Raw genomic sequence first — 16,446 nt, 5'->3', positions numbered from 1 at the left:
TTTTTCTTTTTACTTGTCGAACATGAGCCATATGAACAGGGGTAGAGACATACAGGGCCCCAAGTCGCCATGGCACCTGATTTTTTAAAATTCGAGTTCGCTTACGGAAATTTCCATTACACTTTTTTTTAAAACAATGAATACAGTATGCATTTTTTAATTTTTGTGTGTTTTCAGTATCGCGTATATCATTAAATCAGAATAGTAAAGATACTTTTTTTGTTGTTGTTTATTTGCTAGCTGAATTTTAAAATCTGCAGCGGAGATAATAATGTGAGATAACTTTGACTTACTTATTTGGTGTCGCTCCTAGTGGAGCATAGGGCCACCGTGAAAGATTTCCATCTTATCCGATTCTTCGCCAAACTCTTGACCTCCAACCACGTCTTCTCTTGTTGCAGCAGCTCCTGCTCAACTGTCCTTCTCCACGTTCATCTGGGGCGTCCTCTTCTTCGTGCTCCCTGGGGGTTGCAACCCAAAGCATCCTTTTGTATTGAGCCATCCGGTTTTCTCAGGGTATGCCCGATCCATTAACATTTCCTCTTCTTTATTTGTTGTATGATTGGTTTCTGGTTTGTGATATCCCAAAGTTTCTCGTTTGTAATTTTGTCATGATCCACCTTAAGCACCTGTTCACAAATGTTTGTAGTTGATGTCCTATTTTATTTGTTTGCTTCCAAGTTTCACAGCCATATAGTAAAACTGACTTAACATTTGTTTGAAATATCCTGAGCTTTGTTCTTAATCCAATTTCTTTACTTTTCCATATTGGATACAATTGAATGAAAGCCATATTGGCTTTGCTTATTCTGTTTTTGACATCTTCTTCTGCTCCTCCATTTTTTGTTGTTATTGCTCCAATATTTGAGCAACAATATGACAAGCTATTCAAAAATGATTCCTTGACCGAACATGGTGTTGAAAACATAAAATAGAATATAATTGTTTCAGGATAAGACGCACTTTTTCCCTTTAAAAATACGTCTGAAAAACAGGGTGCGTCTTGTACGTCGATACTTAGTTTTTTGTTACCTTCATTTCTGGAAATTTTATTTGTTTTGAGTTAGACGATTTCTTTCTTGATTCCATAGAGTGTGTGAGACCTTAGAGTTCATACGCATGTGAGAACTTATTTTCTTGTTTAGAAGATGTTTCAAGTGACTCTTCATTTAGCTCTGGGGATGAATGTCTGGGTTTTAAAGAAGATGATTACACTGTATTATTTCCTAGTTGGGTTTCGTTAGAAAGGGGTGCGTCTTAGACAACGGCTAATACGGTACATACTGATACAATAAAAACATAGAATGGGTGAGGCCCTATCCCCACATGTCCCTATATTTTCCTCATGGCATGGTGCTAGGTGCACGGGGAACTTTACCTTTACGTTTTACCTCTGCCAAGTGTAAATTTCTCCGTCGCAAATTAAAATAATAATAATAATAATAATAATAAATAAAAAGTAAATAAATTTTGACTGGCGTCCTAGGCTTCAGCCTCCCTACACACAGAAAACTAAATGCATCATATCGTTTGATGCACCATAATGCATCGATTGATGCACAAAAGTGTGTTTTATGGCTTCTTCCAAGAATCAAATTCACATTTGATGCATTTGGGTGCATTTTTGTATGTCGTGAAAGAAACACCAAAGTGCATCATTTGATTCAAGTGAGGATTCCTTTCAGTCGAGATGGACTTCATCTTTTTGGATGATGCATTTTGATGCATGGAAACGCATCAAGGTGCATAAAATGCGTCAACGGATGCATTGAAGTGCATCTCCTCGACTGAAATAAATCCTCACTTGAATCAAATTATGCACTTGGGTGTTTCTTTCACGACATACAAAAATTCACCCAAATGCATCAAATGTGAATTTGATTCTTGGAAGAAGCCATAAAACACACTTTTGTGCATCAATCGATGCATTATGATGCATCAATCGATATGATGCATTTAATTCTCTGCCGGACCTGTTTCGCCTTTTACATCGATACTGCTGCGTCTACAATAGGTAGAACGGCGTGTACGCTGCCCCGTAGTTCTGATTTCCGGTTTTCCTCCTCCGTTGTGTCTACACCTCCCGTCTCGCCATCGGGATTTTATTAATTCATCCGCGTGTTGGGGGAATGTTCAGCCGCCCCGTCTCCCGATTGAAAGTCATCCCGAATGGCCATCGCAATAATTGATGAAGCTTCGGTGAAAACTGCACCGCGGGCAATTATGTGTTTATGTCTCTGTTAGGGAGGAAATCAGCCGTCACGTGGGGGAGGGGCAAGTCGCGGCTATCGTCAAAGCGTATAATTGCTATTGATTAACGAAGCCCGAATCCTAATTTAGCGAGACTGGATGAAATGGGTAGGAATGTCTTTTGTGGGATATCTCCCTGTTTGCCGCTTACATCAGTGACTGGGATACACAAAGATGTCATGTCTATATAAAATATGTGGGAGCAACGGGGATAATGAGGCCTCAGCCAGGACTGTTTGGGCCGTAACAAGAACTTTGGGGGCAGCAACAAGAGTTGGTGTGCAGCAACAAGGGCTGGTTGGCAGCAACAAGGGCTAGTGGGCACAAACAAGGGTTAATGGGCAGAAACAAGGCCTGATGTGCAGATACAAGGGATGGTTGACAGCAACAAGGCTGGTGGGCAGCAACAAGGGCTTGTGAACAACAAAAAAGGCTGGTGAGGTAGAAAAATGGGCTGTTGAGGCAGCAACATAGATGGTGAATCACATCAAGAACTCGTGAAATCGCAAGAGGGCTGTTAAGGCCACTACAATGGCTGGTGGAGTCAATTCAAGGGTTCGTGAGGCTGCAACAAGACCTTGTGGGGCGTAGCAAGAGCTTGAGGGCCACAACAAGGGCTGTCTTCGGTGGGATGTCATTCTTACTGCCGTCTACCTCAGTGACTGCGACATATAAACAAAGCTGTTGTCAGGTCTATATAAAATATGTACTAATAATGGGGTCCCCAGCAAAGGCTGTTAGGGCAGCAACAAGAGCTTGTGAGGCCTCAAAAAGGGCTGGTGTACGCCAATGGCTGGCGCACCACGACGGGATTGCAACAAGAACTGGTGGTAACGTCGTCGCCTTGTAATCAAGGGGTCCCAGGTTCGAAACCCGATGGAGGCACATTGTTTCGGGTTCCACTTTAAACTGTATGTTTAGTCCCGATTAGCCTGTCTGTACATAAAGTGCACTTAAAGCAACTATTTCAATAAAAAAAATAGCTGTTAAGGCTGGAACAAGAGCTGGTAGACTGCAACATGGACTGGTGACGTCCAAGCACCAACAAGAACATGTGGGGCCTTAGGAAATGCTTGCATGGCCACAGTAAGGGATTGTGGAGACTCAACAACGGCTGGTGAGACCTCAACAAGAGCTTGTGGGGTAGCAAGAAGGGCCGGTGGGGTGCAACAACGACTGGTTGGACCGTAAAAAGGATTGGTTGCGCCACAACAAGATGGCGTAACAACAGGAACTGGCGGGCCACAACAAGGGCTCGTTGGGCCGCAAAAATAGCTAGTATAAGCTACATCAGTGGCTTGTAGGGGTCATTCGTTTGACATACTCTCACTCGACAACTTGTCAGCACGTTAAAAACCGCAAGACCATCTTTGCTGAAGGTGAACCTGCCTTTAAAAATAAATTCAACCCAACTAAGCAGTAATTCCAGTTTCATTTTACGAGACACTTCCGAAGCCAGGACGCGGAACACGAACATGATTTTTCCAGTTGACTTTTCGTCTTTAAAATAACAAAGCAAGGAAGAAATCAACTGCTGCTCCATCTGGAGACAAAAGAAACACTTCCTACGTCCCTCTCTCTCTCTTTCATTTTCTTTCCCTCTGTGTTCATTTGCCGCTGCATTGTATTACTCGGAGCAGACGCGATGAAAAATTCCAATAAAACTTCTCCACTTTTGTCGTCGGAGAAAGGGGCAGGGAAATACATCACTCTCGGGGGTTGTTGCCCCCCCCCCCCCTTTTGTTCGCTGAAGCCCCGCTGCTCCGTTGCGGCCAGAGCTCTGAGCAGGAACAACAGAATCTGGCGCAAAGGTCAGAGGACGAAGTTCTCGCTACAACAATGTGCGTTTGCTCCATTATGCAGCTTAATTTACGTCACTTCCTTCCAACAGCTGAGAGTGGAACGGGTGTGAATCGAGATGTGATCAGATCTCGCACGTGTCATATCGGGACCAGAAACCTCCAGTCTTTACATTTTTTTGTTTAATAACAGAAAAGTCACGCCTTCTCGGTGACTTTTCAGTGCCAACTTCCAAAGTCAAAGTTTCATTCGAAGCCTCCATCCATCCGGGGCACTGGCTCTGGTGGCATAAAGCTTATCCCTCCACAGGCTTGAAATTTATTTATTTATTTACCTTCAACAGATACAAGCCCCAATTACAGAGGGTACTACGTGGGTCGTTCAATATATAAGTTTCCGTATGCCCGCGTTTTCCGAACAAGCATTTACTTTTCGCCCTTGACCGCATGCGCCTTCACGTGTGATAACTAATGGATTGTTGTTCCTTGTAGACGAAGGATGGCGCTTGTCAACCATGTGTTTCTTTTTAATGGCATTGCTTTATAAAATATTTTATAGCACAGGGAATCTTATATATTGAACGTCCCTAGTATTATAATATTGCATTTACATATACAGAGTGTCCCACAAATGGGTTTACACTATTTGAATGTTAATAACAGAGAAAGTATTACAGATAACCTGATGGAACTTTTTGTATCTGGATCTGTCATGATTAGTGCTTGTTGCCATTCATTTGTTTTTCTTTAATTTCAGTTCAATTGCCAGTAGTGACAAGTAATTGACAAGATGGCTGGGAACCTTTTCGTTGAGCACCGGAAGTGGATTTTAAAGTGTTTTTGGAAATGTGAGAACATGAAAGAAGTGCAGAGACGATGCAGAAGAAGTGCAGATACTGATTTCTTCCTGCCACACCGTCCCAGATCACACACAGTTCCTTCCCTCTCAAACTTGTCGCGTAATTTCGTAATTGTTACACGTGACGGTGGCGCAGTATCAAATTCTGCCCGCCATCGTCTCTGCACTTCTTTCATGTCCTCACATTTCCAAAAACATGCTACGTCCCGCGTAGCGGTGCACTTCACAAGTACACTTACCTTATAAGCTCAGCAGAGCATGCTGGATAATCCCAGGGTTCGGGCTAAGTTACTGCGTTCCTTCCCCTTGGATCCACAGGTGAAGTCCAATGACAACCCACGAGGTTGTCCTCCTGATGCAGGTATCCACAAGTACGAAATACACTTTCGAAATTATGAAAAACCGCAATATGTTGAACTTTACGTTTATTATAGACACGCACGTATATCATGTAAGACCAAAATTACAATTCAAATACTTTCGAACGGTACAGCACGAGATGCGTAAGCCTACCTTTCCCGTAACGCGAAGCACCTCTTGCTACTTCAAATCTCTCCGCGCAACTCCTAACCGTTTTTCTGGAAGGCGAAAACACCTCCTCAGTTACACAGTGTTACCAGACACAATAACCTTTCAATACCAGGAAGTTGATAAAAGCAAACAGTAATATATTAGAAGTGTACAGTAATCTGGCACAGTGAATTTAGGTATGTGGTGGCAACAATGCAATGAAAAGCGCGTGATCTTCTCACACCACAAGAGTTTAAATTAATCAACAATGGCTTTCAAAATATAAGAGAAACGAACGGCGTTTGCCAAAAACATGAAACAACAAAGAGATATAAGGAATTTAACTCAGAAATTATTAACTTAGGCTTCACTAACTTGATTAAAATTAAACTTACAACAATCTTTAGAACATTTAAAGGCAAATATATTTATAAATATATATATGAATTATTAACTGTATAACACCAACTATAATAACCATGAAATAATAATATAAGATATAATAATAATAATATAAAACCACGAAGTAATGGCAAACTCGGGGTCATTACAAACACTTTGAAAATCCACTTCCGTTGCTCAACGGAAAGGTTCCCGGCCATCTTGTCAATTACTTGTCACTACTGGCAACTGAACTGAAATTAAAGAAAAACAAATGAATGGCAACAAGCACTAATCATGACAGATCCAGATACAAAACGTTCCATCAGGTTATCTATAATACGTTCTCTGTTATTAACATTCAAATAGTGTAAACCCCTTTGTGGGACACTCTGTACAACGTGTACGCACATAAACACCCTCCCTTAACATCTCTCCTTCCTGCCTCCTTTACATACACACACATATACATAGACACATAATACATACATGCATATATATACATCGTGGTGACAGAACAGGTTTATTGCTCAACTGTAACAACAAAAAGTTTCAGATATTTTCTCATTTCACCTGAATCACACAAAACACATATCACAAACAATGGTACAAAATATCATTACAACAAACTTCTATGTGACAAATAAAATCCTCACAATAAATCCATTATTTAGGAATAATACCCCTTTAACATATTCATAAATTTTGGCCGATATCCAAGTCTACCAATTGATTTGAGATGATCTTATATTCAGGGGCTATTTTTGAAAGTGGGGAACCTTTATACATTTCTGTTCACGGGATTTTGTATGTAAGTAGACGTCTATTACGTAAATGGCCCTGTCTCACATTAAACCTCTATTCTTTCTAGTATAGTACTTCTATCAATATATCCATTTATTATTTTATACAGAAACATTTGTTGAGAAATTTCACGTCTATTTGAAAGGCTTACAAAGTGAAATTCATTTAACAAATCATTGTATGGTATTTTAAGTACCGTTGACGATGTTTGATGCTTTTTATAATATGGAAATCGCAGAATTTTTTTTTACTGTATGCGAAATTGAGCAGTGCCATCTCTTGTCGATTTTTATGAAGTACAAGTAATAGCAAGAGTACGAGTGGCGCCTCTCGGCGTATTATTTTGAACTTCTTGCGGAGAGTAATTTTCAGCAGGAGGTCAGCGCAGATGTTTTCCTCACTGAGGTCAACATCTGCCTATAATTAGTTTATCTGTGCTGCGACATTCACGGCGTCTTCAATAAAATTGAGAAGATACCGATTTATTTTTTCAATCAATTAATTTTTCTAGAAAACTGGATGTAATCTGCAAGCTTTCAAGGAGAGAGGGTACGAACACACAAAATAATGCTTGTTGTACTGGGATTTGCGTTGAGTCGGCTTTATGGACAGATAAGTCCATCAGTACTTAACCATAACAGCTGTTTCTCCATCAGGAGTCGAACCTGGGTCTTTTAATTACAAGATGGCAACATGAGTTTCTAATTTTATCCTCAACAAGACAGGCGCAAACGCTATTCAGTACCTCCATTACAAAGAGAGGTATTGTTGAGTAACAAATCTATTTTCAAACATTTCCTTTTTATCAGCGGCTTTCGAACCGAATTTCTTTCGTACATTGAAAAGTTAACGATGCTCCATTAGATCAAGCATCAACTATAGTCTAAATTACAAGCTACAGAGACTTCAAAACAGTTGCGTAAGATTTACACTAAATGTCAAAGGAAGAGAACATATTTCCGCGTTATAGGAACTTATTGGTTAAACGTGAAAATGTGGAGAACATTTTTGGCATTGTCGTTATTGTACAGGATTCTGAACAATAAGGAACCTAAATATTTATGTGATCAAATTGCCTCGTGCAGGAAGAACGGAAAACAAATTGACCTTCGTAAGAAAACACAATTCGCGATTCCTGTACAAAGAACAACACTCTATACATATTCTTTCATATCACCGCAATATAAGAATGGAATAAAGTACCCCAGAAGGGGAGCTCCACCCTGCAACACACAAAATAATAGTGTCTGGAATGAGGTATTGGTCTAAGTTTTTGTTATAACTCTGTAATAATGATATTCTAATTCTGGTTTTAGACTTAACTCTGTATCTTCAATACAGTTCTCGTATACATTATTAGTATAAATGTTATATTTTTCTTCCGTAATAGTGATTGTAATTAATGCTAAGGACCAGTTTCTTGCTAGTTACTATCATCATTTCTGTACCTCATCATTTACGTGGATGAATCAGAAAGTAAGGTTACAACAAGCATTCTGTGAATGCACGAAATAGGAAGTATGTAATTTGTTTACCCAGAGGTGCAACAGATGGCGTCATATACGCGTGGTGAGTTTCGACAACTTTACGTTTACCGTCAGTGGCGCAGTAGCCGATGCAATGGCGAGACGTTTGCAGAATTGGTCTGCAGTGGAAGTGCGAAGTGTCATACGCTTCTTGTTGGCGAGGAATGTTCCAGCAGCTGCAAACTGCCATAGTGCACACAGAGAACGTCCAAGTTCGGCCACAACAGACGTGAATACGGCGCGGGTGGACGAAATGATTCAGGTGGGAAGTGCGGAACCATCCCCCATACAGCCCGTACTTGGCCCCAGTGACTTTTTCCATTCTCCCCAGCTAGGCCTACTTTACAGATTCACCGAAATCAATAACCCGAAAGCACTTTCCATTTACTTCAATACATTTGTGTCCCCCATTCTAGAATACTGTTCACCAATCTGGAACATGGCTGCCCGTTCTCATACCTCCAAGATCGAGAGTGTTCTCAGCTTTTTCCTCTCCATCGTTCGATATAGAGTGCCTGCCCTGAGACACCTGCCTAAGAGAGATCTGATTGTAAATCTGCATATTAATACTCCAGAAACTCGTAGATACATTGCAGATATGAAATTGCTATATAAGATCATAAATGGAAACTTAAGATGCAGCATCCCACTCCACGAACTCTCACTCAGAGTTCCTAGACATAAAACACGGAGCAAGGAAACTTTCCACACTACAACTCCCAGGCTCTCACTCATACAACGATCACTATTCCATAGGCTACCGAATCAGTTCAATATAATCTCAAACCAAATAGATATATTCACTTCATATTAATTTTTTATCAGCAACATTGAAAAAATTGTACATAAGTAATGATTTTGTGAAAAATATCTATTTACCTTGGTACCTTTTTGGCTTGTTTTATTTTTGTTTATTTTATGTTATTCTTTCTTTTGTGTTTTTAATCTTAGTCTATTGTTTTACTGTTGTTTCTTTCTGGTTTAAAATGGCTTCTGCTGTACTGGAAATTTCAATAAATAAATAAAATAAATAAATAAAAACACGGTTCTCGTCCGACGATGACGTCCAGGCAGCTGCCACGAAGTGGTTCAATGAGCAGGAACATTATCTCTACCAAGACAGCATCAACAAGTTGGTCCAGCGGTCTGATAAATGTTTCAGTCGCCGTGGAGATTACGTGGAAAACTGATGTGTGTGTAACCTTCTTAGAATACATCATCAATTCATACCAGGTCATACTGTGTTCTTTTCATTTGTTTTTAAACCTTTTTTTTCTGATCCATCCACGTATATGTAATGCGTGGCTCATATGTTTTTCTTTTTTTGGCGGTTCTGTTTTTCTCTGTTACTATTCTTGTCATTTACTGTGTAAGATTTAATCTCACGTGTCAGGTTGCTACTGTCTATTCCATTTTCATATTATTTGTTTATTACTTTAACACATATTATTGTACCTTATCGATTCTATTGATTGCATATTCTGTGTAAGAAACAATGTGATAATACAAGACACTGTTAATGGGCATTTGCCTGTGGTGTCATGTCTTTAAATAAATATATAAAGAGCGGCCCGCGAGGCCGAAACACGCCCACTCAATAAAGTCGATTCTATTCCATTGTGCCAAGCAAAGTCTATAAAGGGAATCGTATATTTCAATGTACAACTTTAAAGCATTTGGAATTCAGTGGCTCTATAGTGAGAAGCAACGACACTGCCCTGGGAGTGACCATAACATCGATCGGGAAAACTTCCGGATGGAGGCAATGAAAGTTGCTGGAAAGAAGTCCCACGGGAACGCTTCTCCAGCCGTTTGTCTTCCCCTGATACAAAGGGATGGAGTAATGAGAGTGCCGTGATGGATTGATGTGTCCTACGCTCTATTTTCAGGAACAATCCCGTCGCCAAGCGTTTGTCCCTTGTCACACGTGATGCGTTTTCCATTCGTTTCCTTTCCCCCCTTAAATGAATTCTAGGAGCAACTGGTTAGAAAACCAACGACTTCCAATTTCAAGCCCGGAAAAACTCGGGACTAAAATATCTTTTATTGTTGGATAAAGAGACAGGTAAAAAAGAACAAAAGAACATGAGAACAGTAGTGGATTTGCGGACGTACAATCGTAAACAGCACATGTTTTCTTGATTCATTGATTGATTTGTCACTTTTGGCTAATCATGAAGATGAAGATGAGGGATGATATGATGAAATGGATGAAGGGACACTCACACCCGGGGTTCGAACCCGGGATCCCTGGCGTCGTATAACAGCTCCGCCTCGGAGTCCAGCCCATATGTTTTCTATGGACTTAACCCTTGCGTTTTATGTACTTTACAATTGATTGATTTGGTTTACTTCGTAGGGCCTCCCCGATTGCGTAGTGGCAAATTCTTCGCCATACAATCAAGGGGTTCCGAGTTCTATACCGGGGGCACATAGTGGTTCGCGGATCTAACTTTAAATTGTAGGGCCTTGTAATCAAATGTGAGTTATTATGTATTATCTCTCTGGTCCATTGTCCACTAATAAAAAAGAACAGCGCTGGTGCAGCTAAAGCAATGCATGGGACATGAACGGAAGTGAAATATGTTTCCAGATCCGGAATTCTAACCAAATAAACACCCAACGCAACTTCCGGTTGGAGTCAGGAAGGCAATGAAACACAGGAGAGACGAAATTCACATTGGATGCGTCAGAACGAAACAGAGGTTAAAGAAATGGTACAAAGGCGAAGGAAATGAGAATGAAGAGGGTTAAAATGCACATGAGCCAGTGTCACATGTGCATGTACACCTGGGTGTGATATGGGCTCGATTCTCGGTGGGCTCATTTAGATTGTAGGTGCATTCCCGATTAGCCTATATGTGCATAATGTAGACTTTAAACTCAATTTTACTTCACTTTTCTACCACTTCTTACCTAACCGTGAAGATGAGAATGAGTAATGATATGGTTAAATTCATGAAGGGACAGTCACAAAGAACGCCCAGGTCAGGGTTAGAACCCGAGACCCTTGTTGTAACTCGCTGCACTTAACACACCGCCACTGAGGTCGACGAGCCACAACTGTACAACATCTAAACAAGTGTTAAGGTGTAAAGGCAACCGTAGCATGGTGCTGACCACACCATTCCACACAATGCACCATGTGAATGTGCGCCATCTTGGAATGTGCATGGAATGACTTTACCTCTTACCCAAGTCAAAGAAATAGTGTGGATAACATAATAGTTTTATGATAGGTAATAATTGCTGATCATAAAAATAATGGCACTTGTTCTATTTATATTCCTACGTATCGTATATTAATTACTGTTCTATAAATAAGTAAAACCAATATTCCCTCCAAGAATACTAGGAATAATACGTAGCAAGGTCATGCGGATTTTAAAAACGTGGATATTGTTAGGCATGCCAATATGGTTTGTATAATCCCTGTAGATAGTGAATGTTTTATTTGTAATATTATTAATATAATAGTAATGAATATCAGTCAGCACAAGGATTGAAAATTAAGTCGTTAGTTACGTTATAATAATAAGTAGTAATATATATATATATATATATATATATATATATATATATATATATATATATATATATCAACCCCTGAATCTATATTCTTAATCTATGCACTGTCTTGTTCATCTATCCCTTGTTTTCCGTATGGCCTCACTTCATCAAGTATCTCTTCGCATGCTGTCAACACATCCAGGGTAATGTGACATTAACCCAACGTATCCCACATTACTTTGTCATGGCACCTCGCATATCACACCCAAGTCACTTTACATGCACATGTGACACTGGCTCATGTGCATTTTAATCCTCTTCCCTCTTCATTTCCTTTCGCCTTTGTACCATTTCTTTAACCTCTGTTTCGTTATGTCCAGTGTGAATTTCCTCTCTCCTGTGTTTCATTGCCTTCCTGACTTATTTGGTTAGAATTTCCGTTCTGGAAACATATTTCACTTCCGTTCATGTCCCATGCATTGCTTTAGCTGCACCAGCGCTGTTGTTATTTTTTATTAGTGGACAATGGAGCAGAGAGATAATACATAATAACTCACATTTGCTGCTGTACTTTATCACGTGCTTTCTCTCTGTCTGACACACATACACACAGGCATTCCACAGTCACATTCATTCCACATTGTTTATATTTGTTTGTTTGTATTTGCCGATGGTGCAGTGGTAACATCGTTGCCTTGTAATCAAGGTGTCACGCGTTCGATACCCGATGGCGACACATAGTGGTTCCGATCCCACTTTGAACCGTAGCTCCAGGGCCTCCCCGATGGTGCAGTGGTAGCGTCGTCGCCTTGTAATCAAGGGGTCTTGGGTTCGATACCCGGTGGAGGCACATAGTGGTTTGGAACCCACTTTAAACTGTAGGTCCGGTCCCGATTAGCCTTACTGTGCATAAAGTGTACTTAAAACACCAATTCAATTCATAAACCATAGCTCCAGTCCCAATCAGCCGATCTGTGCATAAAGTGAAGTTGAAGCAAGAACTCAACACTCAGATTGGTGCACTGGTTGCTGAGAAACCTGCTTTGATAAGGAACGCCTTAAAAATGCAATATGGCGTCGTTTTTCAAGATGGCTGACAGCTAGATCGTGTCCCTCTTTACTGCACATCATTATCAAGGGTAGGCACGTACAGAGTTCCGCACTTTGATCATCCGTGTCCATTTGCATCTCTTCATGTTGGCTTGAAATAGAACGAAATCCCTGGATGGAGGGTACAGAGTTGGAAGGTTGTTTCATGTTGTTGGGCCGCACCGAGGTTTTGGAGAGTTACTTCAGGAGGTTGGTTAACCCACTCTAATTACACCGAAGGTCGAATCCAAGCAGGCTTTGGATGAGGCTGCTTCATTGGGTTCCCGCTTGCGGTGGGGAAACAGTTTGCGTCGAAGCAACCAGAGCAGTGGGTTGACTCCTTGGTTGGAGTTAGCACGTAGTCCAGATGATGCATTATTAGAGGCATGCATATTTCGTTTTTGGCGAAAACACGTGAAATAACACATTGTAATGTTAATTTTTCATGTTTCTGAAAGGTGTGAGGTTCATTTTACTACCCTGTTTTGTCACGAAATGATGCGAAATAGACTCTTAAACACGAAATTTACCGTTTATATACCGACGTGACACTTTCTGAAGTCTGAAGTATTCCTGAGAGTTATGCAATTCATGGAAAATTGATCAATTCTGCTGTAAATATTTGAAAAGCAAAAATGGACTCCTTTATACAGGAATAAACTAATATTCTGGTAATGATTTAATGCGCTATTGGAAGGGATATGTTTATTTTGTGTAATAGTGCAGTTTTTAAATTAAATTTTGGATTACATTCACATTTTTTAAAACCAAAATGTCATTTTATATGGCGCTTTTTCACCGCTATAACAGCGAAATTTCATTTTATTTACCGCTTTTGAACCCGAAATTGACTCTGTTTTTGTACCGAAATTTTGCTTTTTTATTAACCAAAAATATGTGCCTTTATGCATTATGGTACTTTCAACTTTGTAAGTCAAAATGATGTTCGCAAGTTCATTATATTGTATGCAGAAGAGCTTAATCCAATTCGAAAATTGAATAAGAATGTTTTTTTAATCAAGGAGTGTCTGGTTCGATACAGAGTGCAGGCACAGAGTGGTTCGAGACCCACTTTAAACTGTAGGTCCAGCCCCGATTAGCGTTCCTGTGCATAAAACACAAACTCAATCGAACTATTTCAGAAAAATTTCAAAGTGTGTCGCTCTAGTGGTCCCAACTACTTCCTTAAAGCCCTTCTTTTGTTTTCTGCCACTGTCAATTGTCATACGTAACCTTAACCATCGCAAGAACCATGCTTTCTTTTCATTTTATGCTTGTTTCTAGTCTTTTACGTTTTATACGTATTTTTACGTGTAATTTACGTGTTACATAGAAAACCTGATTTAGTACGCGTGATTGCACAACCCTGATCATGTTGCGTCTTGTCTCCTTCGTTTGTTGCTCGCGCATGCGCAATAAATGCTTGCTGAAGTGGCTCGTGTAGCTTGTCACTTCGGTGCGAACCCCTCTTGTTGCTTGTCACCTTGGTCTGAAATCTCCCTGAGGGAGCTTTCATACCATAGATACAGGGTGACAATTAATGAACTATATGAAATAAAACCGTCATAATTTCTGAACGATTCGCGTGATGACGTCCAAACTGCGTGGCTGGCCACAGGGTATGATGGGAATTCGTATGCGTATGCGCACGCAACGTGTTGATATCGGCCATTTGCAAGTGAAAATGTCCTGGAGGAGTATTTTGGGGACCGCATTCTGGCTCTGGGGTACCCAGAGGCCACTGGAAGGGGGCTATGTTAAGGACAAGGTGTACAGAAATAACCCCAAAACCATTGCCGAGCTGAAAACTGCCATTCAGGAGGTCATCGACAGCATCGACACTTCAGCGGGTCATGCAGAATTTTGCTGTTCGTACGCCCCACATCATCGCCAGAGATGGCAGACATATCGAACATGTCATAACCTAAATCCGAATGTCTGTAGTGCCGTTTACATGTGCAATACAGTTTGTGTACTACGTGGTTTGTCACTAATTTCCGTTTTATTTCATATAGTTCATTAATTGTCACCCTGTACAAGCGACCGTATCATTTGGAAATATGTCTTCGGAAATATACAGGGAGGTTATTTCAGTCGTTCACCGCCAGCGTGTCGGCCGTTCGGCGGACTCTTCATGCAACAGGTCCCGGCAAATTGCGTTCAGGAAGTCCGTAACAGAAACTGCTTGTTTTGTAATGTTTCCACTTTTCACAATTACAGTTACAATTACAATTGAAATAAGCACATACCTTGTCGCAAGGATGCTGGAAAAGGTGTCCCCCCAAATACAAATATTTCTGGCACCTTATTTCTGACATCTAATCTTAGATTAGACATCGCTACTTTATCCTCAGTTGACAGAAAGGGAAGACAGCATCCCGGCGCATAAAGCAAACCGAAAGCGTAAAATGATATTTAAAAGTAATAATAATAATGATGATCACTAACCTCCTGTGTTATAAGAGATGTTGAAAATGACCTCCTTTAACAGCAATACAACACGTTTCTTAGGTTCAAGAGATCCTGTCTATCGTAATCCCTGACCACTTTTCTGCAAGAATTCGTTTTCACGTAATTATCGTACATAAAAACTCTCTGTTCAAGACTATATTTGTTTAACGACATAAGTAATGAATGAATAACAATTAACACACAATAAAGCACTGGCCATGAGTAGCACATTACAATAACACAGTATAAGCAACACGCGTACTGTTGAACGCAAACAGAATTGAACATGAACGAACACTGACGTCTGGTAGCCGACAGTGTTGCTAACCATTTTTCAGCAATGTCCCTACAGACGTAGTCAAAATGTCCCTACAACTGACCAAATGTCCCTACGCCAAGTAAAGTGACTAAAAAAACAACACCTCATTAGCATGCAAAACAGAAGATAAAATATACACATTTACTTACCAAATCTTTCTGCTCGGTGCTTCCACAATTAATGAAGGAGCGAATTTACAATACATGACCCCTCCCCGATTTTTGTAATATTTTGCCTACTCACTAATTGAGGCCTCCTAATCACGAATTTCAAGTTAAGATTTGGGGGGGTCACGTGTAGAAATTGCAAAATAAGTGAAATTGAGTGGTCCGCGATCGGCACGATTGCTCATTATTTACCGGAAGATTTTGTGTTTCCAATACTTAAAAAACGAAATATACATTCCTGATATTACTACGACCCCAAATTTTAACTATGTTTGCCTAACCTAACCTAACCGTACCTGAATGGTTCGTGGGGCTATCCGTCATTGGTTTGTTGGGCTACCCGTGCATGTTTTTTTCGAGCCCAAATTTTAACTACCGGTATGTTTGCCTTGCCTAACCTAACTTAACCTAACCTTACCGAGAATGGTCAGTGGGGCTATTCCTGAATGGTTTTGCGGTAATTGTGATTACGAACCGATAAAAAATATTATTTTCGTAGCACTTTAACAGCAAACGTTCATCATCGAAGACGCCATTTTCGTATCCTGCAATTTTATGATTGATGTACTGTTGCCAAATTTACCTATAATCAAATCAGTTCTTCTACATCGTGATTGTCGCTGTTACATGTAAGCACGTTCTTTGGGCAATATACTGAAATCCATAAATTTATTAATTAGCCCACAGCCATCCGCCTGCACACTCCACCTAAAAATCTGTACAACATTAACAACTCTTTTACTGTTCTCTTCCGCCATTCTTACACGATCCATGCTCTCCA

The sequence above is a fragment of the Lepisma saccharinum genome, chromosome 12 (assembly GCF_977018435.1).
Source record: "Lepisma saccharinum chromosome 12, izLepSacc3.1, whole genome shotgun sequence".
Classification (NCBI taxonomy): Eukaryota; Metazoa; Arthropoda; class Insecta; order Zygentoma; family Lepismatidae; genus Lepisma; species Lepisma saccharinum.
This window is presented reverse-complemented; position numbering follows the sequence as displayed.